A 25,982-nucleotide genomic window follows, 5' to 3' on the forward strand; every position below is an offset into this window, starting at 1 on the left:
TTCACTTTTTGACAGCATCTGTTTCATAGGGCAGAATCATTCATGTAATTATTATGTCAATTTTTAAATTAATCTGCCCTGACTCATCCGAAGAATAGGAACTCATCAACTTTAAAATTATTGTAATTATTATGTCAGTTGGAAGAAACAATAATTGCAACTTTTCTCTCAAATTTTCGGATTTTGTAATCCTGCTTTTATTTTCTTTTAAAATTGATAAGGATAAGGATTAAGGGCGCATGTTGCTCGACTAACCCTGCAGAAGCTGAACGAATTGAACTACGAGACTCTACCTCATCCGCCATATTCACCGGATCTCTTGCACACTGATTATCACTTTTTCAAACATTTCAACAACTTTCTGCACGAAAAATGCTTCAAAAGTTGAGATGATGCCGAATCAGCCTTCAATGACGCCATCGCTTCCAGAACTCCGGATTTCTATGCTAATGGGGTAAATAAACTTGTTTCTTGTTGGCAAAAATGTGTCGATTTTGATGGTTCTCATTTCGATTAATAAAGTTTATTAGGACAGGAGTTATGATCTTTTGAAGTTGAACGTCAAAAAGCGACATTATTTTTGCACCAACACACACACACACACACACACACACACACACACACACACACACACATATATGTATATAAAAAATAATCCTTTTCATTTATAGAAACATTATTGTCTACATATGTGCATGTATCTTAAGTTATCTTTACTCGGACAGTTCATTCCAAGACTCCCAATCAACTACCCACTCTTCTTTTCACTCCGTCCCGTCTCCTCTCTTAGCCATGTGGCATCACGTCAGCCTCTGTTACACAGAGTTGACATCTGAGTAAATTAGCTGACTCCGACTGAACCATGAAAAGAACATTACACAAACTGCCAGGGTAGATGTGTATGAAAGAACATTACACAAACTGCCAGGGTAGATGTGTATGAAAGAACATTACACAAACTGCCAGGGTAGATGTGTATGAAAGAACATTACACAAACTGCCAGGGTAGATGTGTATGAAAGAACATTACACAAACTGCCAGGGTAGATGTGTATGAAAGAACATTACACAAACTGCCAGGGTAGATGTGTATGAAAGAACATTACACAAACTGCCAGGGTAGATGTGCATGAAAGAACATTACACAAACTGCCAGGGTAGATGTGCATGAAAGAACATTACACAAACTGCCAGGGTAGATGTGTATGAAAGAACATTACACAAACTGCCAGGGTAGATGTGTATGAAAGAACATTACACAAACTGCCAGGGTAGATGTGTATGAAAGAACATTACACAAACTGCCAGGGTAGATGTGTATGAAAGAACATTACACAAACTGCCAGGGTAGATGTGTATGAAAGAACATTACACAAACTGCCAGGGTAGATGTGTATGAAAGAACATTACACAAACTGCCAGGGTAGATGTGCATGAAAGAAAATTACACAAACTGCCAGGGTAGATGTGTATGAAAGAACATTACACAAACTGCCAGGGTAGATGTGTATGAAAGAACATTACAAAAACTGCCAGGGTAGATGTGTATGAAAGAACATTACACAAACTGCCAGGGTAGATGTGCATGAAAGAACATTACACAAACTGCCAGGGTAGATGTGCATGAAAGAACATTACACAAACTGCCAGGGTAGATGTGTATGAAAGAACATTACACAAACTGCCAGGGTAGATGTGTATGAAAGAACATTACACAAACTGCCAGGGTAGATGTGTATGAAAGAACATTACACAAACTGCCAGGGTAGATGTGTATGAAAGAACATTACACAAACTGCCAGGGTAGATGTGCATGAAAGAACATTACACAAACTGCCAGGGTAGATGTGTATGAAAGAACATTACACAAACTGCCAGGGTAGATGTGTATGAAAGAACATTACACAAACTGCCAGGGTAGATGTGCATGAAAGAACATTACACAAACTGCCAGGGTAGATGTGCATGAAAGAACATTACACAAACTGCCAGGGTAGATGTGTATGAAAGAACATTACACAAACTGCCAGGGTAGATGTGTATGAAAGAACATTACACAAACTGCCAGGGTAGATGTGTATGAAAGAACATTACACAAACTGCCAGGGTAGATGTGTATGAAAGAACATTACACAAACTGCCAGGGTAGATGTGTATGAAAGAACATTACACAAACTGCCAGGGTAGATGTGCATGAAAGAACATTACACAAACTGCCAGGGTAGATGTGCATGAAAGAACATTACACAAACTGCAAGGGTAGATGTGTATGAAAGAACATTACACAAACTGCCAGGGTAGATGTGTATGAAAGAACATTACACAAACTGCCAGGGTAGATGTGCATGAAAGAACATTACACAAACTGCCAGGGTAGATGTGCATGAAAGAACATTACACAAACTGCCAGGGTAGATGTGTATGAAAGAACATTACACAAACTGCCAGGGTAGATGTGTATGAAAGAACATTACACAAACTGCCAGGGTAGATGTGTATGAAAGAACATTACACAAACTGCCAGGGTAGATGTGCATGAAAGAACATTACACAAACTGCCAGGGTAGATGTGTATGAAAGAACATTACACAAACTGCCAGGGTAGATGTGTATGAAAGAACATTACACAAACTGCCAGGGTAGATGTGTATGAAAGAACATTAAACAAACTGCCAGGGTAGATGTGCATGAAAGAACATTACACAAACTGCCAGGGTAGATGTGCATGAAAGAACATTACACAAACTGCCAGGGTAGATGTGTATGAAAGAACATTACACAAACTGCCAGGGTAGATGTGTATGAAAGAACATTACACAAACTGCCAGGGTAGATGTGTATGAAAGAACATTACACAAACTGCCAGGGTAGATGTGCATGAAAGAACATTACACAAACTGCCAGGGTAGATGTGTATGAAAGAACATTACACAAACTGCCAGGGTAGATGTGTATGAAAGAACATTACACAAACTGCCAGGGTAGATGTGTATGAAAGAACATTACACAAACTGCCAGGGTAGATGTGCATGAAAGAACATTACACAAACTGCCAGGGTAGATGTGCATGAAAGAACATTACACAAACTGCCAGGGTAGATGTGTATGAAAGAACATTACACAAACTGCCAGGGTAGATGTGTATGAAAGAACATTACACAAACTGCCAGGGTAGATGTGTATGAAAGAACATTACACAAACTGCCAGGGTAGATGTGCATGAAAGAACATTACACAAACTGCCAGGGTAGATGTGTATGAAAGAACATTACACAAACTGCCAGGGTAGATGTGTATGAAAGAACATTACACAAACTGCCAGGGTAGATGTGTATGAAAGAACATTACACAAACTGCCAGGGTAGATGTGTATGAAAGAACATTACACAAACTGCCAGGGTAGATGTGTATGAAAGAACATTACACAAACTGCCAGGGTAGATGTGTACGAAAGAACATTACACAAACTGCCAGGGTAGATGTGTATGAAAGAACATTACACAAACTGCCAGGGTAGATGTGCATGAAAGAACATTACACAAACTGCCAGGGTAGATGTGTATGAAAGAACATTACACAAACTGCCAGGGTAGATGTGTATGAAAGAACATTACACAAACTGCCAGGGTAGATGTGTATGAAAGAACATTACACAAACTGCCAGGGTAGATGTGCATGAAAGAACATTACACAAACTGCCAGGGTAGATGTGCATGAAAGAACATTACACAAACTGCCAGGGTAGATGTGTATGAAAGAACATTACACAAACTGCCAGGGTAGATGTGCATGAAAGAACATTACACAAACTGCCAGGGTAGATGTGCATGAAAGAACATTACACAAACTGCCAGGGTAGATGTGCATGAAAGAACATTACACAAACTGCCAGGGTAGATGTGCATGAAAGAACATTACACAAACTGCCAGGGTAGATGTGCATGAAAGAACATTACACAAACTGCCAGGGTAGATGTGTATGAAAGAACATTACACAAACTGCCAGGGTAGATGTGTATGAAAGAACATTACACAAACTGCCAGGGTAGATGTGCATGAAAGAACATTACACAAACTGCCAGGGTAGATGTGTATGAAAGAACATTACACAAACTGCCAGGGTAGATGTGTATGAAAGAACATTACACAAACTGCCAGGGTAGATGTGTATGAAAGAACATTACACAAACTGCCAGGGTAGATGTGTATGAAAGAACATTACACAAACTGCCAGGGTAGATGTGTATGAAAGAACATTACACAAACTGCCAGGGTAGATGTGTATGAAAGAACATTACACAAACTGCCAGGGTAGATGTGCATGAAAGAACATTACACAAACTGCCAGGGTAGATGTGCATGAAAGAACATTACACAAACTGCCAGGGTAGATGTGCATGAAAGAACATTACACAAACTGCCAGGGTAGATGTGTATGAAAGAACATTACACAAACTGCCAGGGTAGATGTGTATGAAAGAACATTACACAAACTGCCAGGGTAGATGTGTATGAAAGAACATTACACAAACTGCCAGGGTAGATGTGTATGAAAGAACATTACACAAACTGCCAGGGTAGATGTGTATGAAAGAACATTACACAAACTGCCAGGGTAGATGTGTATGAAAGAACATTACACAAACTGCCAGGGTAGATGTGCATGAAAGAACATTACACAAACTGCCAGGGTAGATGTGCATGAAAGAACATTACACAAACTGCCAGGGTAGATGTGTATGAAAGAACATTACACAAACTGCCAGGGTAGATGTGTATGAAAGAACATTACACAAACTGCCAGGGTAGATGTGTATGAAAGAACATTACACAAACTGCCAGGGTAGATGTGTATGAAAGAACATTACACAAACTGCCAGGGTAGATGTGTATGAAAGAACATTACACAAACTGCCAGGGTAGATGTGCATGAAAGAACATTACACAAACTGCCAGGGTAGATGTGCATGAAAGAACATTACACAAACTGCCAGGGTAGATGTGTATGAAAGAACATTACACAAACTGCCAGGGTAGATGTGTATGAAAGAACATTACACAAACTGCCAGGGTAGATGTGTATGAAAGAACATTACACAAACTGCCAGGGTAGATGTGCATGAAAGAACATTACACAAACTGCCAGGGTAGATGTGCATGAAAGAACATTACACAAACTGCCAGGGTAGATGTGTATGAAAGAACATTACACAAACTGCCAGGGTAGATGTGTATGAAAGAACATTACACAAACTGCCAGGGTAGATGTGTATGAAAGAACATTACACAAACTGCCAGGGTAGATGTGTATGAAAGAACATTACACAAACTGCCAGGGTAGATGTGTATGAAAGAACATTACACAAACTGCCAGGGTAGATGTGCATGAAAGAACATTACACAAACTGCCAGGGTAGATGTGCATGAAAGAACATTACACAAACTGCCAGAGTAGATGTGCATGAAAGAACATTACACAAACTGCCAGGGTAGATGTGCATGAAAGAACATTACACAAACTGCCAGGGTAGATGTGTATGAAAGAACATTACACAAACTGCCAGGGTAGATGTGTATGAAAGAACATTACACAAACTGCCAGGGTAGATGTGTATGAAAGAACATTACACAAACTGCCAGGGTAGATGTGCATGAAAGAACATTACACAAACTGCCAGGGTAGATGTGTATGAAAGAACATTACACAAACTGCCAGGGTAGATGTGTATGAAAGAACATTACACAAACTGCCAGGGTAGATGTGTATGAAAGAACATTACACAAACTGCCAGAGTAGATGTGTATGAAAGAACATTACACAAACTGCCAGGGTAGATGTGTATGAAAGAACATTACACAAACTGCCAGGGTAGATGTGTATGAAAGAACATTACACAAACTGCCAGGGTAGATGTGCATGAAAGAACATTACACAAACTGCCAGGGTAGATGTGCATGAAAGAACATTACACAAACTGCCAGGGTAGATGTGTATGAAAGAACATTACACAAACTGCCAGGGTAGATGTGTATGAAAGAACATTACACAAACTGCCAGGGTAGATGTGTATGAAAGAACATTACACAAACTGCCAGGGTAGATGTGCATGAAAGAACATTACACAAACTGCCAGGGTAGATGTGCATGAAAGAACATTACACAAACTGCCAGGGTAGATGTGTATGAAAGAACATTACACAAACTGCCAGGGTAGATGTGTATGAAAGAACATTACACAAACTGCCAGGGTAGATGTGTATGAAAGAACATTACACAAACTGCCAGGGTAGATGTGTATGAAAGAACATTACACAAACTGCCAGGGTAGATGTGTATGAAAGAACATTACACAAACTGCCAGGGTAGATGTGCATGAAAGAACATTACACAAACTGCCAGGGTAGATGTGCATGAAAGAACATTACACAAACTGCCAGGGTAGATGTGCATGAAAGAACATTACACAAACTGCCAGGGTAGATGTGCATGAAAGGACATTACACAAACTGCCAGGGTAGATGTGTATGAAAGAACATTACACAAACTGCCAGGGTAGATGTGTATGAAAGAACATTACACAAACTGCCAGGGTAGATGTGTATGAAAGAACATTACACAAACTGCCAGGGTAGATGTGTATGAAAGAACATTACACAAACTGCCAGGGTAGATGTGCATGAAAGAACATTACACAAACTGCCAGGGTAGATGTGTATGAAAGAACATTACACAAACTGCCAGGGTAGATGTGTATGAAAGAACATTACACAAACTGCCAGGGTAGATGTGTATGAAAGAACATTACACAAACTGCCAGGGTAGATGTGTATGAAAGAACATTACACAAACTGCCAGGGTAGATGTGTATGAAAGAACATTACACAAACTGCCAGGGTAGATGTGCATGAAAGAACATTACACAAACTGCCAGGGTAGATGTGCATGAAAGAACATTACACAAACTGCCAGGGTAGATGTGTATGAAAGAACATTACACAAACTGCCAGGGTAGATGTGTATGAAAGAACATTACACAAACTGCCGGGGTAGATGTGTATGAAAGAACATTACACAAACTGCCGGGGTATATGTGTATGAAAGAACATTACACAAACTGCCAGGGTAGATGTGCATGAAAGAACATTACACAAACTGCCAGGGTAGATGTGCATGAAAGAACATTACACAAACTGCCAGGGTAGATGTGCATGAAAGAACATTACACAAACTGCCAGGGTAGATGTGTATGAAAGAACATTACACAAACTGCCAGGGTAGATGTGTATGAAAGAACATTACACAAACTGCCAGGGTAGATGTGTATGAAAGAACATTACACAAACTGCCAGGGTAGATGTGTATGAAAGAACATTACACAAACTGCCAGGGTAGATGTGTATGAAAGAACATTACACAAACTGCCAGGGTAGATGTGCATGAAAGAACATTACACAAACTGCCAGGGTAGATGTGCATGAAAGAACATTACACAAACTGCCAGGGTAGATGTGTATGAAAGAACATTACACAAACTGCCAGGGTAGATGTGTATGAAAGAACATTACACAAACTGCCAGGGTAGATGTGTATGAAAGAACATTACACAAACTGCCAGGGTAGATGTGTATGAAAGAACATTACACAAACTGCCAGGGTAGATGTGCATGAAAGAACATTACACAAACTGCCAGGGTAGATGTGTATGAAAGAACATTACACAAACTGCCAGGGTAGATGTGCATGAAAGAACATTACACAAACTGCCAGGGTAGATGTGTATGAAAGAACATTACACAAACTGCCAGGGTAGATGTGTATGAAAGAACATTACACAAACTGCCAGGGTAGATGTGTATGAAAGAACATTACACAAACTGCCAGGGTAGATGTGTATGAAAGAACATTACACAAACTGCCAGGGTAGATGTGTATGAAAGAACATTACACAAACTGCCAGGGTAGATGTGCATGAAAGAACATTACACAAACTGCCAGGGTAGATGTGTATGAAAGAACATTACACAAACTGCCAGGGTAGATGTGCATGAAAGAACATTACACAAACTGCCAGGGTAGATGTGTATGAAAGAACATTACACAAACTGCCAGGGTAGATGTGTATGAAAGAACATTACACAAACTGCCAGGGTAGATGTGTATGAAAGAACATTACACAAACTGCCAGGGTAGATGTGTATGAAAGAACATTACACAAACTGCCAGGGTAGATGTGCATGAAAGAACATTACACAAACTGCCAGGGTAGATGTGCATGAAAGAACATTACAAAAACTGCCAGGGTAGATGTGTATGAAAGAACATTACACAAACTGCCAGGGTAGATGTGCATGAAAGAACATTACACAAACTGCCAGGGTAGATGTGTATGAAAGAACATTACACAAACTGCCAGGGTAGATGTGTATGAAAGAACATTACACAAACTGCCAGGGTAGATGTGTATGAAAGAACATTACACAAACTGCCAGGGTAGATGTGTATGAAAGAACATTACACAAACTGCCAGGGTAGATGTGCATGAAAGAACATTACACAAACTGCCAGGGTAGATGTGTATGAAAGAACATTACACAAACTGCCAGGGTAGATGTGTATGAAAGAACATTACACAAACTTCCAGGGTAGATGTGTATGAAAGAACATTACACAAACTGCCAGGGTAGATGTGTATGAAAGAACATTACACAAACTGCCAGGGTAGATGTGCATGAAAGAACATTACACAAACTGCCAGGGTAGATGTGTATGAAAGAACATTACACAAACTGCCAGGGTAGATGTGTATGAAAGAACATTACACAAACTGCCAGGGTAGATGTGTATGAAAGAACATTACACAAACTGCCAGGGTAGATGTGTATGAAAGAACATTACACAAACTGCCAGGGTAGATGTGTATGAAAGAACATTACACAAACTGCCAGGGTAGATGTGCATGAAAGAACATTACACAAACTGCCAGGGTAGATGTGCATGAAAGAACATTACACAAACTGCCAGGGTAGATGTGTATGAAAGAACATTACACAAACTGCCAGGGTAGATGTGTATGAAAGAACATTACACAAACTGCCAGGGTAGATGTGTATGAAAGAACATTACACAAACTGCCAGGGTAGATGTGCATGAAAGAACATTACACAAACTGCCAGGGTAGATGTGCATGAAAGAACATTACACAAACTGCCAGGGTAGATGTGTATGAAAGAACATTACACAAACTGCCAGGGTAGATGTGTATGAAAGAACATTACACAAACTGCCAGGGTAGATGTGTATGAAAGAACATTACACAAACTGCCAGGGTAGATGTGTATGAAAGAACATTACACAAACTGCCAGGGTAGATGTGTATGAAAGAACATTACACAAACTGCCAGGGTAGATGTGTATGAAAGAACATTACACAAACTGCCAGGGTAGATGTGCATGAAAGAACATTACACAAACTGCCAGGGTAGATGTGTATGAAAGAACATTACACAAACTGCCAGGGTAGATGTGTATGAAAGAACATTACACAAACTGCCAGGGTAGATGTGTATGAAAGAACATTACACAAACTGCCAGGGTAGATGTGTATGAAAGAACATTACACAAACTGCCAGGGTAGATGTGCATGAAAGAACATTACACAAACTGCCAGGGTAGATGTGTATGAAAGAACATTACACAAACTGCCAGGGTAGATGTGCATGAAAGAACATTACACAAACTGCCAGGGTAGATGTGTATGAAAGAACATTACACAAACTGCCAGGGTAGATGTGCATGAAAGAACATTACACAAACTGCCAGGGTAGATGTGTATGAAAGAACATTACACAAACTGCCAGGGTAGATGTGTATGAAAGAACATTACACAAACTGCCAGGGTAGATGTGTATGAAAGAACATTACACAAACTGCCAGGGTAGATGTGCATGAAAGAACATTACACAAACTGCCAGGGTAGATGTGTATGAAAGAACATTACACAAACTGCCAGGGTAGATGTGTATGAAAGAACATTACACAAACTGCCAGGGTAGATGTGTATGAAAGAACATTACACAAACTGCCAGGGTAGATGTGTATGAAAGAACATTACACAAACTGCCAGGGTAGATGTGTATGAAAGAACATTACACAAACGGCCAGGGTAGATGTGCATGAAAGAACATTACACAAACTGCCAGGGTAGATGTGTATGAAAGAACATTACACAAACTGCCAGGGTAGATGTGTATGAAAGAACATTACACAAACTGCCAGGGTAGATGTGCATGAAAGAACATTACACAAACTGCCAGGGTAGATGTGTATGAAAGAACATTACACAAACTGCCAGGGTAGATGTGTATGAAAGAACATTGCACAAACTGCCAGGGTAGATGTGTATGAAAGAACATTACACAAACTGCCAGGGTAGATGTGTATGAAAGAACATTACACAAACTGCCAGGGTAGATGTGCATGAAAGAACATTACACAAACTGCCAGGGTAGATGTGTATGAAAGAACATTACACAAACTGCCAGGGTAGATGTGTATGAAAGAACATTACACAAACTGCCAGGGTAGATGTGTATGAAAGAACATTACACAAACTGCCAGGGTAGATGTGCATGAAAGAACATTACACAAACTGCCAGGGTAGATGTGCATGAAAGAACATTACACAAACTGCCAGGGTAGATGTGTATGAAAGAACATTACACAAACTGCCAGGGTAGATGTGCATGAAAGAACATTACACAAACTGCCAGGGTAGATGTGTATGAAAGAACATTACACAAACTGCCAGGGTAGATGTGTATGAAAGAACATTACACAAACTGCCAGGGTAGATGTGTATGAAAGAACATTACACAAACTGCCAGGGTAGATGTGTATGAAAGAACATTACACAAACTGCCAGGGTAGATGTGTATGAAAGAACATTACACAAACTGCCAGGGTAGATGTGCATGAAAGAACATTACACAAACTGCCAGGGTAGATGTGTATGAAAGAACATTACACAAACTGCCAGGGTAGATGTGTATGAAAGAACATTACACAAACTGCCAGGGTAGATGTGCATGAAAGAACATTACACAAACTGCCAGGGTAGATGTGTATGAAAGAACATTACACAAACTGCCAGGGTAGATGTGTATGAAAGAACATTACACAAACTGCCAGGGTAGATGTGTATGAAAGAACATTACACAAACTGCCAGGGTAGATGTGTATGAAAGAACATTACACAAACTGCCAGGGTAGATGTGCATGAAAGAACATTACACAAACTGCCAGGGTAGATGTGTATGAAAGAACATTACACAAACTGCCAGGGTAGATGTGTATGAAAGAACATTACACAAACTGCCAGGGTAGATGTGTATGAAAGAACATTACACAAACTGCCAGGGTAGATGTGTATGAAAGAACATTACACAAACTGCCAGGGTAGATGTATATGAAAGAACATTACACAAACTGCCAGGGTAGATGTGTATGAAAGAACAAACAAACAAACAAAAAAAAAAGATTGCGGTGGCACCAGCATCTGTTGATTCCACAGAAAATTGTTATGGGAAGATAGAAAGACTGAAGAAAAATCCAATCCAGATCTCTACCTGAAGGGCACAGAGAGTATTGAGATCCCAGAGAAAGCCAACAGACTCCAGGGAAGATTACCTGTTTTTGCCAGTGAGAGATCGCCGATAATGATAACTATCCAATGTAAATGCCTGCTTCTAATCATCATCACCATTGTCATCATCAGCAGCAACATCATTGTCATCTGCATCACTGTTGTCATCGTCATCACCAGCATCATTGTTGTCATCGTCATCATCAGCATCATTGTTGTCATCAACAGCATCAGCATCTTCATCAGTTTGACGTCTATTTTCCATGCTGTGATGTATTGGACAGCTTTTAAAAATCAACTTCTTAACTAACTTATCTCTGGACAGGTCTTTATTTATTCCACAAATCCATTCTTATCACTTCCTCCCACATTTTCGTTGGCCTCCGCCCCCTTTAAACTGAATATATTACCTCTAATTTTCTACTAACCCCAAAACTCTCATTCATTCTTCAACGTGACCATACCATCAAAGTCTCCTGTTCTGTACTCATCTCCTTATACTGTTCAGATTTAATTTTCCTCTGAGGTCATCTGTTCTAAGCCAGTCTTTAAAGACACACATTAGACATCTGTCGTATCATTTTCATATTGTTCCTCTCCATGCAACGTATGTCCTCAACCCTCACTGTTTAAGTATCAATTACATGCATCACTATACTGCACACCATTATACAATTGATTTTCCAAATACTCTAACCATTGCGCCATGGGTAAATAAAGGGTTCTGTTGAAATACCGTCCAGATTCCCCGAGTTCGACAGAAACATTCCACCGTTCGACAAGATACACCTGGAGAAGGTCAGAGGTTATATCGACCGAAACGTTGAGAAAATGACGCTCAGGATGAGAATAGTAGTCCGAAGAATCCAAATAATATGAATAATCAATCTTCGTCTCAAAAATTAAAAAACGTAAGGACAAAATACTTATCATTCAAACATGGCAGTTTTTGAATATATGGTTAAGTGACAGTTTTAATCATTTAGAATTGCTTTAAAGCTCCATTGCTTACACATTTTTCGACCAAATTTCAAACAATTATTACAGTTTATGGATCACCTTCTCAGTAATATTGTGAACAAAAATTTTCAATTTTCGTTCAGTAAAACAAAAGTTATGATGAATTTTCTGGTGTTCAAAATTGTAAAAACAAACGTAAGGAGGTGAGTGACACTGTTTATGACTGGTTTCCATAGCAACCACGTCGCTTCAGTGACTACTGTTGCTACTAATTCGAAAAGAGAAGTAACAAGTGAAACAGGCAGAATAAAAACATGAAAGGGAGATAATTGGGGGGATTTTATTGAAAGCAGACGAGTGCCGTACATTGTTATTACATATGTGTTCATGGGGGCAAAAATATAATACTGAAATTAAACAAAGAACAAGTGAATTTATTGGAAGCCTGGAAAAAATCATGTATTACAATAGAAAAATGCGAGCATGAAAAGTAATATGTTTAAGCTTAAACATGGAAAAGTAAAGGACTAGTTGTTAAAACTGGAAAAGAAAAGGACAAGATATTATAGTAAAAAATATAATAAATTCATAACTTAAAATATTGCAGCATTAGGAATTTTTCTTTTAATTCAATTTATAATATTATATAATCATACCTTAATGCTGCAATATTTTATGTATGCGACTGGAGGAAGATATTGTTTCTAGTATAAATAATATTGGCAATGGCGCATTTTCACTCATTTCAGCAATTGCTCAATTAAGAAGAACGAGAAGTAGACGGTGACAGCCAATTTCGCATCCCTGCTGAATAAAGTTCCGAGTTATTGTTTTTTTTCCCCTTTTCAATATTGATTTCAAACATAATGAATAAGAATCTACGTAAACTTTTCTGATACTTGCAACAGATTAGTTACACCGTTTCGGCATACTTGTCGATGTCAGACGCGGGAGAATATTGGATGACAATACCAGATTATCAGTGCATCGCCAACTGAAAGTTTCTTCAAAAGCACATTCCGATCCTAATGATTGAATGGAAATCCTTCCTCTCGTACTCCTTGGTATCAGATCTACCATTAAAATGGACATTGGACTTACAGCTGCCGAGATGGAATACCTCTGACCTTACCAGCACAAATGATTGCACCGACCACCATTAGAAGCACACTAGACACGACTAGCTATACTTAATGCTTAAAGAAGTACATCGAGACCATTGTACGCCGAACCAAGGTCTAAGAAAACCACGATTTACCTTCCTCAAGACGTTCACACGTCTTCGTAAGAAACGATGGAGTACCCACGCGCCCGCAGCTGGCTCACTCCGGTCCTTACAAAGTTCCTAAAAGAAATCCGAAACATTTTTCGATTGATAAGAATAACAGACATGACTCGATCAGCGTTGATCGACCGAAGAAAACAGTTTTCGACGACACAGACTGTAATACCACAATCGTACAGACGCAAATCTCAGAAGATTCGTTAACTACTGCCACGCCTAACGATACAGTGCTACCTAGTGCAACAATTTGCACACATAAAGCATCCACCCCATTTTGCAACCTGCACCCAGTGAAATACTTAAAATAATTTTATTCTTTCTTCTTAGATTGACTTCTCGTCTAGGAGGAGAGCCATATAGCGATCGGTATATATGGCCAGAACAAATCCACGGCAGAAACATTTTCATAGCAATCACCCACGCGTATCAGAACGTGCAAAAACACAACGTCGTAGTCGCATGCATGGAATTAAAGAACTGTGTTATGTTTTCGCGCGTAGGGATACAGCAAACAGGCTGGAACTTTCGAGAACATTCATATATAAAGATTTGCCGCAAAAATCAAATATTTTTTTTTTCTTGTTTCCCCAAGACTGGATGTCAGAATAACTCAGCGACTGGGAGGCGTTAAAATCCCCTATCTTGAATTTGCGCGCCATGCACATGCACTTTAATCCTCATCATGGAAAATTACCATATTGAATGAGAATTTAATTCTCCTTTTTTAAACAATGTTATTTTAAACTAATGTTTTTTTATGTGATGAACGCGCGTACGCTTTCGACCTCATAATTATAGACTGTTCATTTTTTATCTCAGAAAATAATCACATTTATTTCAAGCCACGAGTGACACTCTGAACACAGAAAAATCAGTAATTTTTAAACTCCATTCTATTCTCACGAATTACGCATTTACTTAATCCTACATAATAAAACAATCTTTACAAGAAAACACTTACGTTGGAACAAATTGAGCTAATATTCCTAAGACGTAAATAAATGTTTATTTCATATTAATGCAGTAATTTCGAGTTCTTTGTCAAATGTCCTTTTTTTCCGGAGTTATTTTTATTTTTTTGTTTTTATGTATGCGAAGATGTGATCTGGTGACACCCTTCTATCTATTGAGGATCTCGTTAAATTTACCTTTAACGGTCCCTTGGATACCCTACTACTTTCGCCTTCAAGAGATTTCTGCACCTGCTCACAAGTTAGTGATTCCACGGTGGATACCTATTATTGGTAACTCCATCGTGAGACTTACGGGGTGGGGGGATCGATTTGTATTAGAAACTGTGCATACACGTTAGTATATTGAAGAGTTTTTCTGGTTATTTTCCCGTTAATGTAAAAATTGAAAATTTCGGGTGACCGAACTTGAAAAAAAAAAAAAAAATTCGTTCGGGCAAAACTTGTAAATGTTGAGTGACGAAAAATAACCATAAATATGTATCAGAAAAAGGGCAAATTTCAAGCGAAATTAAAAAAAAAAGAAAGAAAAAAGACGACCAAACTGCTTAAAAAAGGCTAAATTCGCGAAATTTTCTTTAAAAATGTCGAGTGGTTCTAAAATGGGTGATCGATTTACTAGAACGTTGCATTAGAAACTGAGCACCAGCACCAGTGCCACCACTTAAAATATGTAAATATTGGCTTAAAAAAATTTTTTTTTTGATAATGTGATAGATTAGTGTCCATTCGATAATAATCCGGTGAAAAAAATTGAAAAAGAAAAAGAGAAAAATAAAAAAAAAAATAAGGTGGGGTACCGCTCGTACACGTGGACCACTTTCAGGCTCTCTCTCCGCCGTTATTTGCAGCCGGCCTTATTTCCATGTAATAATTCTAAACAAATGGCAGTGGCGTGTAGTAAAAAAGAAACGAGTATTCCATGTTTTCTTGGAGTTTTCTTCGGTCATCGGACGATTCCACCAAAGACAAGAAGCACGTACTCATTTTGGGAAGAAGAAGAAAAACAAAAGATGATAATGATGTCGGCGATACAAAAAAAAATAAATAAATAAATAAATAAATAAATAAATAAAAATAAAATAAAAATAATAATCAGAGACGATGTTTAGTTTATTTAAATACAATCTCCTCAACAATAACATTGGGTAGAGAGTGATGGAGTTTTGACACCAAATTCAGGATTAATTAATAGCATTTAAGAGGATTAGGGTTCCACTTCGAATCGACGGGTAACTGGAAAAATCAATAATCAATCAATAATATATGAGCCTACTCAAGGGTTAGGACTAAGAATCGCTACTTAATAACCCCCCCCCCCCGCGCGTTGATCTTATGCTCTGGTTTCAGACGATTATTTCATTTCGTATATACAGAGTGTCTAAAAAAATGACTGCGATAACCTGTTTCGTGACATTTGGTGAATGGTGCGCGTGATGAGCACTTTCGAAGCTATTCCATTACAATCTATGATCATAAAATATAGGTTTTATCGTCATTTGAAGTGCGAGACAGTGTAATATATATATATATATATATATATATATATATATATATATATATATATGCATATACGCACGCACACACATACATATATACATACACACATATATGCACACACTCATATACACATATATACACACACTCATATATACATACACACATATGCACACACTCATATACACATACACACATATATGCACACACTCGACACTCATATATACATACACACATATATGCACACACTCATATACACATACACACATATATGCACACACTCATATATACATACACACTCATATACACATATGTACATACACTCATATATACATACACACATATTTCCACACACACACACACACACACACACACACACACACACACACATACATATATATATATATATTAGATATAATACACACATGCACAAATATTTCAACACACACGTGTACACACATACAAAATATTTCCACACACATCTATATATACACACACATATTTCTATTCATACACATATATATACACACATTTCTAGACATATATACACACATACATATTGAATGTCCTCGAGTGTCTAAGGTCTCTCTGTACAGGATTGTCAGAACAACCCGACATAAGGATACGTTTCCATACAAATAAACCCTGACTAAATATTTAAAATCACGATTGTATTCGCAACCCAAATAAGATCTCATCAGTATGGCTAACTTACATTAGCTTTTACGAAGAATGGTGCAGGAGGTGCACCTTCTCCAAGTGTTATTACCTCAAGTAATAGCATGAAGTTCGATACTCCACCAGACTAGATGGATTCTTGTTCTGGAATCCAGTAAGACCAAGAGACAAAAAAACAAAAAAACAAAAACAAAACAACAACAACAACAACAACAACAACAACAAAAAACAAAACAAAACAAAATAACATAAAAAGATGTATAACTTATAAAAATGGTTAATTAATTTCTTTACTAACGCAGTGCTTGATAGTTAAAGAACTGTAATGGAATAATACTCCAATCTCTATATCTCATTTAGAGATCACGTGTTACCACCAAGTAGGGGGCCCTCTTGATTTCTGAAAACTTCCACGTGTTTCATCGTATGCGATTCATCAGAGTGGTTGAATCTAGGTAAAAATGCACTTTCGTATATATCATTCAAAAAAAGTATCGCAAAACAAAAACAAATAACATCCACATAAAAATACGCAATACATTCAGTCGTGCGAGATAGCCTAGTGGTTGGGGGGTTTACACTTCTTACCACGAGGTCCCGATTTCGAATCTCGTTAGATTTAGCCACTCTGATGAGTCGTAGCCGACGAAACACGTGTCAGTGGATAATTATATTTTAAAAATAATCCATATGCCGCTCTCTATTTGGGGGTACCAAATTTGGTCAAAGGGAAAATTATTCCCCACTCGCATTTAGGTAAAAATGCATTTTCGTATATATAATTGAATTCATTCAAAAAGTATCGCAAAACAAATAACATCTACATATATATATATATATATATTATATGTGTGTGTATGTATGGCAGTAGAACCCCGGGATACGACATTAAAAATTAGTAACAAAATACAGTACAGTATGTATAAGCAAATAACATTATAACACCGCAAGGCGAGGCAAATACCGTAAACAGGGTCCGGAAAAACATCGTATTCCATATCGTAACCTGGGAAACATTATCCTAGTGCCACCGTATCCCAGGGTTGTACTGTATATTTTAGCAGGGAGACTCGACGTTGTTCGGCATTCAATGAGGATGAACAAATTTTCCACTCTCCCATTCTTTAATTGTTATCTAAATCGGTGAAAAATTCTAATCCATTGGACCATTTAATGCCTACTTCAGTTGGAGTCCCTACGCAGCGCAGCGTATTGGGAGGAAGTTTCATATCCCCCCCCCCCTAGTGACTTAGTCTACAATACATTGTAGTCTACATTGCACTGTATAGAATTTACTGCTGATTTTATAAAATTATCTGTAAATAATGGTTTCACTTAAAGTTTAAAATACAAAAGTCAAGTATCATGGTTCCAGCGTGCTCTAAACAGAAACATTCATTTCGAACGCGCCCCTGTCATATCAAAGAACCAACTGTTGATTTTATGAAATTTTTATTACATAATCACTTGAATTTAAGTTAAACGTACAAAAGTCAAGTATCATGGTTCAATTGTAATTTAAAAAGAAACGTTCGTTTCGAACGCGCCCCTGTCTTATGAAAGAATTGATACAGTCGATTTTATAAGCTGGGCCTTTCTACTTTTGCGGTGATAAACTTCTCAAATGCACTTGTGATGTTAGGTTGTATAAAAGTGTTAACATTGGTCAAAATCAATTCTTTCTTTTCTTTTCTTTCTTTAATCGAATTTTTTTCAATTTTCAATACTTATCAGACGCATTCCGATGCAAAACCTACGTAAGAACACTCCCAGACACATCAAGTACTTTCGTGTGTAATTAAAAAGTAATCGGTCCAATAAACGAACTCACACACTTTCTATTATATAATAGTAGATATCGCCACTATTATAAAAGAAGTTTCTTTGCGTGTGTGTGTGGGGGGGGGGAGGGGGGGGCGAATCCGTTCCCTATGGACTCGGAAACGGCTGAGCTGATTTTTATGAAATTTCACCCCGTGGTACTTTATGGATTTGGTTGGTGCAAAAATAATATCGTTTTTATCAAATGTATATACGTAAAAAAAAAAAAACATTTTTGCAGCAACCTAATATCTCGCAGTGTTCTTAGGTTTTGTACTGGAATGTCTTCGATAAGTATCGATAATCGAAACAATCGGATGAAAGAAGGAACAGGCGATTCTGACCAAAGTAAGAAAAAGTTAACTGACCTAAAACGTAAAAAAAAAACAAAGCGATCAGCTGTTTAGCATCAGTTTAGAGAGATTTTAAAAGTACCATGCTAAAATAATAACGTTATAATTTAGAAAGCCATTCTTAACATGGAGAGGGGAAAGTATTTCGTAATTATTCTGTACTTTCACCTAACAATTTAACAATAAAATAAGGGTACTAGTGGACTTATTGATCTGTGCTGAAATAATAATGTTATTATTTAAAAAGCAATTCTTAACATGGGGCGGGGAGGGTGTTTTGTACCTATTCTATACTTTAACCTTACAATTGAATAAAAAAACATATAAAATTTTAATTAAACTTGGAAATACGATTTTAAAAATAGCGCGGATCAGTAAGTGCACTGCAGTCACTGCACACTGCACTGCACTAGCACAAAAAAAAAAAACAAAAAAAAAAACGTATCGTAAAACTTGAATTTAACTTGAAAATATTATTTACAAATACATAACGTTAACATAAGTGCACTGCATGAGCACCATAAAACAATTGTTAAATTCATGTCTATTCCACCGGACTAGTTATGAAAACAAAGAAATATTTACATATAAATAAATAAATAAATAAAAGCAGGTTCCATGTGTTGCTTTTTTTTTAAACGATTCAACCATGAATGCGTAGACGACCCCCCTCCATGCGCTCCCTCCACTCCACACTCCAGACAGGCGAACAAAATTTAACAGGTAAAAAAAAAAAAAAAAAAAGACTTAATCAGTTAAGGTATTTGAAAAAAAAAAAATAAAATGCTTGCATAGCGCTGTAGAAAAACACTCCGAGAAGAGGAAAAGCCACTAAAATAACACTTTTATATCAACGATAAGAGGTAGTTCCACTCACCTTTTTAAATAAATATCAACCCGGATGTGTTTGGTTTGAAGGAGAAGAGAAAATCCGATTTGCAAGTGCGTGTTAACGGCATGACTTAATAATATGATTTATTTTTATGCCGCTTTTTTTCTTTTTTCTTTTTCTTTTTTTTTTTTCGATTATTTAAAGCATTTTTTTTTTAAACTGACACTTTTAAGTTTAAGCTAAGAAATAATGAGAAGAATGCAGTCCCGTTGTTAGCGTTTCCATGTTTTTCCATCGTCAGAGACGACGGCTCGCAAACATTCAGTAGCAAGAATGGTAGAATCGTAGCGCAGCAAAACGAAAAGCTGCTCTCTCTCTCCCCTATCTCCCCCTCTGTCCTTTTCTCTTTCTTTCTCTCCCTCTCTTCCTCTCTTTTCTCATCCACTTTCTCACTGGCACACATTCGTTCATTCATTCTTTCTTTCTCTTATTTTTTTTAGACTCCAGCAGAGTCGGTTACTTACCTTATTTTCGTTCCTTCCCCTCCCCTGTCCCCTATTCATTTTTTCTTCCTTCTCTTCCCTCTTGGTCTTTTTTTCTTTCTTATTCTTTATATGCTGCTCCACTTTCACATTCTCCCCCTTCTCTCTCTCTTGCACATAATCCCCCCTCTCTCCACTCCCTGCTATTTTTTTTTTTTTTTATCTTGCTGCATTTAACCGAGCGAAGTCGGTACTGGAGATCCTTCATTCCTTCCCTCCGTTTTCTTCTTCTTCCTTTCTTTCTCACCCTATATTTTATTCTCCCGTTCTCGCTCATTCTTGCCTCCCCCCCCGGAATTTCCGTCTTTCCCTCTCTTTCTCCCCCCCTCTCTTTTGAACTCAACAAAGTCAGTACTTTCTTTTTACCCTCTTTCTATCATTCATTCATTCGTTCATTCATTTATTCTTTCTTTCTTTCTTTCTCATCCTTAAATAAGATAAAAATAGCGCAACATTTTCTAAGAAAATCAGCGGACTATATACAAAGATAAGTGCAGGTGTTGCACATTTGTAGCATAGGGGCCGTTTGGATATCTCACTTATTCTCCCATTCTCTCTCATTCTTTAACCCCCCCCCAACATCTTCGTCTTTCTCTCTCTTTCTGTTTCTCCCCCTCTCCTTGTCTTGAACTCAGCAAAGTTGGCACTTTTTCTACCCTCTTTATATCATTCATTCATTCATTCGTTCATTCATTCATTCTTTCTTTCTTTCTTTCTTTCTTTCTTTCTTTCTTTATATCCCACCCTTAAATAAGATAAAAATAGCGCAACATTTTCTAAAAAAAATAAGCCGTTACAAAGATAAGTGCAATTGTGCAATTGTAGCATAGGGGCCGTTAGGATATCTCGCCTATTTTGCTTGAGATTCCTCGAAGTCTCTGTTTGAATATTAAACACAATCTTATGCGACTGTGTGTGTATGCTTCTCGTCTGTGCGTAACTTTAATAAGTACACATTGAATTATTGTTTTTTTTTGTTTTTTTTTTGCATTAGTGTAGATTGTTGACTCAATCCGCAAACAATCTACCTACTTATATATAAAAGTCTCTGTCTGTCTCTCTTTCTCTCTCTCTCACTCTGTGCATGTGTGTGTGTGTGAGAGAGAGAGAGAGAGAGAAAGAGAGAGAGAGAGAGAGTTCCTTATGGACTCCGAAACGGCTGCTTCTCTCTCTCTCTCTCTCTAACACAAAGCGAGAGAGAGAGAGAGAGAGAGAGAGTGAGAGAGAGAGTGAGAGAGAGTGAGAGAGAGTTCCCTATAGACCTCGAAACGGTTGGCTGATGTTTTTGAAATTTCACACATGTACTATATGTGTCTGGGGTGTTTTTGGGTAGGTTTTGTATCGGAATACGTTCGATAAGTATCGAAAATCAATAATCGATAAAACTCGGTCAACTTGGAAGTAGTCCGATTTTGACCAAAAATTATACCCTTATACAGCCTAACATCACAGGTGCATTTGAGAAGTCTTATCATCGCACAAGCAGAAAGGTCTGGCAAATAAAATCAACATTAGGTTCTTTAATGAGACAGGTTGCGCTTTCGAAATGAATGTTTCTGTTTAGAGCAAAATTGAACCGTGCCGCTTGACTGTTAAACATTAATTCAAGTATTAAGTATTACATGAAAATAATTACATGAAAATAATTACATGAAAATAATTTCGTACAATAAACAGTAGGTTCTCTACAGTGCAATGTAGACTAAATGTATTGTAGACTAAGTCACTGGAGAGAGGCATAGGACGCTTCCTCCAGGTTCATCGGTAGGGGAGGAGGTCCCCAACTTAAGCAGACAATCAATCGATTTGATTGTTTGTATGTCCGGTGTATATAAAGTCCGTTGGTGGTATGGTGCTAAAGTTCAATACCACCAACGGACTTTATATATGCCGGACATACCAACATCTTGATTGCAAAATAATTATATAACGAGGTGAGGAATGATAGATGAATAAACAGTTAGACATTTCTCTACTTGAACATATATATATATATATATATATATATATATATATATATATATATATATATATATATATATATATAGTAAAAAAATAATTATATATATATATATATATAGTAAAAAAATAATTATGACAGCCCCTTTAAGAAATTCGTTTCTTATCGTTGAGCACTTTCAGTTGAATTAAAAGTCGGTCAATTTAGCTCTTATGCGTAGATCATCGTATAACGATTTGATCACTGTCTGCCTGACGTAATGAACATTTAAATTAAAATGTTTAAAATTCAACGCTATTTCACACGGTTAATAGTAGCCGAATGGATACGGCCTCCGCTAATCGAGCCAGAGATGTCTCGTGTCGCGGGGTTCGAATCGTTCGACTGGTAGTAATCGTGACACCCTGCACTGAAGAATCCCGAAAGGATGAAACACTAGTGTCTGTAGGTATTTAATTATTATAGTAAAAAAATAATTATGACAGCCCCTTTAAGAAATTCGTTTCTTATCGTTGAGCACTTTCAGTTGAATTAAAAGTCGGTCAATTTAGCTCTTATGCGTAGATCATCGTATAACGATTTGATCACTGTCTGCCTGACGTAATGAACATTTAAATTAAAATGTTTAAAATTCAACGCTATTTCACACGGTTAATAGTAGCCGAATGGATACGGCCTCCGCTAATCGAGCCAGAGATGTCTCGTGTCGCGGGGTTCGAATCGTTCGACTGGTAGTAATCGTGACACCCTGCACTGAAGAATCCCGAAAGGATGAAACACTAGTGTCTGTAGGTATTTAATTATTATAATAAAAAAATAATTATATATATATATATATATATATATATATATATATATATATATATATATATATATATATATATATATAAAGAGCAAACAGTTAATAAAACATGTTAAAAACATATTTAATATGAAAAAGAAACACTTGATAAGTGGATAGTCCTTAATCTGCGGAGTTTCGAAGACATACTTTCCTTCTCATCAGAGGGTAGGAATTAGCAAAATGCGGGATCAGATTTTGCATACAAAATTATTCGATGAAACTACAAGTTTCCATTTGCACAAGTAAAATCCAAGGAAATCACGTAATTGGAAGATGGTCCAAAATAATCCAAAAGGCCGAAATCCATGGAATAATTCACAAATATGTACAAAGAAAAGAAAAGGGGAAAATTCCAATAATATTAATAAAAGAAAAATAAGATATGCTTTTCACACGACTGCCGAGACATAATAAGAAAGATCAGGGAAGAAGAAGAGGGGGGGGGGAATTTATTTTATTTTATATATATATATATATATATATATATATATATATATATATATATATATATATAAATTTTTTTATTAATTTATTTATTTTTTCGATTTAGCGTCTTTTAATAACTCTTGCTGACATTTTCTTAAGTAATAACCTGTACATTTCAGTTGACCTCTTTTTTGCCGTATATTTTTCGCACCTTTTAACGTCATTTTGTCTGGGCCATTTTGACATTTGCTTTTCTATTTCATATTTAATTCTATCACCATTTAATTTTTTTTCTTCACTGATTTTTTCTCTTCTTCTTCACTGATTTTTCTTAATTACATTTTGTCTCGGCAGCCGTGTCAAACGCATATCTTATTTTTCTTTTATTAATATTATTGGAATTTCCCCACTTTTTCCTTGTACATATTTGTGAATTATTCCATGGATTTCGGCCTTTTGGATTATTTTGGACCATCTTCCAATTACGTGATTTCCTTGGATTTTACTTGTGTGAATGGAAATTTAATTAACATTCTTGGATTTACATTTTTGGATTTTACCGTCATTGGATAATTTACCTTTCACCAGATTATCCATTCACGTGAAATCACCTTTTTCTTCACCATATTCCCTCTGCTTCACTTTTTGTTATCAAGTAAGATCTTTGACTTACTTGTTGTTTCATCAAATACTTTTGTATACAAAATCCGATCCCGCATTTTGCTAACTCCTACCCTCTGACGGGGAGGAAAGTATTTCTTTGAAACTCCGCGGATTAAGGACTATCCACTTATCAAGTGTTCCCTTTTCAGATTAAATATGTTTTTAACTCTTTTTCAAAGTGTTTTTTTAACATGTTTTATTAACTATTTGCTCCTATATATATATATATATATATATATATATATATATATATATATATATATATATATATATATATATATATACATTTCCCACAAACTTCTGGTCTTGATGGAGAGGAAACTAAAATTTGCTGCTATGGTTTCAAATGATCTGAAATAACAGCAAGGGGAGACTTGATTCCAAATATTTCTCACGTGTTATATCTCCCCTCTTTTGGAAATAGGGTACAATTATAAATATCTCCAGTATCAAATAATCCTTATACACTGTGAAATTTACTTTATATATGAAAACCAAAGAGGGAAGATATAACATAGCAGCAAGTTTTAGTCTCCACTCCATCAAGGCCAGAGTTTTCAAGGAAATATCAGATATTTTGTAATTCATATGCAAAACTAGGAAAACAAATGATTGAAATATTTCATGGCTGTAAAAAAATACCAAAAATAGGCTCTGGATGATGAATCATCTCTTTAATGTGCGACCTTATGAGCAAATGTCAGATGACCCACTACACAATTCTGGTCATTACCTTTCCAATGAGCTTTTATTTGTTAAATTCTTTTCAATAGTTGCTGAGATTTGGAACTTATAAAATTGCCCCCCCCCAAAAAAAGGGCTGTATATATGGATATATCTATACTCGTAGCAAAATTGAACAATGAAATTCTTATGTTTATGGTTCTATGGAACGAAACTACATGAAAATTTGCAGGCTTTTTGAAGATTATAATACTAATCTATGGTTAAAATTTAAGTTTAGCATATAAATCTAACGTAAAATGACCCCTCATCTCAGGGCCATTCTAGCGTTTATATTATTAAGGAACACGATAATTGCTGATTCGCTTAACACTACTTAAAAAGAAAGAGGGGGGGGGAACAAGATTTTTTTTTGGTTCTTCAAATTTTCCAGGCAACGCCGGCGTACGTGTCTCGTAGATTAAAAAAAATAATAATAAAAAAAGCATTCATGGTAAAACTTGGCATTCTATCCTTTCTTCATTCAAGCATCATTTTTTTTTTCATAGAATAAAAAATCGATCTCGATGAGTCTGGCCGTTGATTCTTAGTTGAAGGAACGAGGAAAAGAATTATTTTCTTATTTATTTTTAACTCTTTCTTTCCATCGTTGTTAAAAGTAATTGGCATTTATTTATTTCTCTATATATAAAGTTAGGTACGAGGGGTCTCCAATAAACTTTCAGGCATTTTTTTTTATACAGGCATTTAAAATTGTCGTGTTGAAAATTCTTGTTATATATCTTATGAGATGACTGACCAAATGAACAGCTACAGCAGGAATT

At 37.0% G+C, this 25,982-nt stretch overlaps 1 protein-coding gene across 2 annotated transcripts in view; it reads right to left on the reverse strand.

Moving 5' to 3' along the window:
* The window catches only part of LOC145263871 (uncharacterized), a 212,734-nt gene that overhangs the window by 131,505 nt on the left and 55,247 nt on the right, over window positions 1-25,982 (reverse strand). The window contains exon 1 of one of the 2 annotated variants that reach the window (XM_080120946.1): window positions 20,085-20,797. The exons of the other annotated variant lie outside the window; for it this stretch is intronic. The gene's annotated coding sequence lies outside the window, so the exon portion shown is untranslated. Of the gene's footprint in view, window positions 1-20,084; window positions 20,798-25,982 lie in introns of those variants that run through there. 2 annotated transcript variants of the gene reach the window in all.

The sequence above is a fragment of the Euprymna scolopes genome, chromosome 39 (genome assembly GCF_053919585.1).
Source record: "Euprymna scolopes isolate OS-2025 chromosome 39, ASM5391958v1, whole genome shotgun sequence".
Classification (NCBI taxonomy): domain Eukaryota; kingdom Metazoa; phylum Mollusca; class Cephalopoda; order Sepiida; family Sepiolidae; genus Euprymna; species Euprymna scolopes.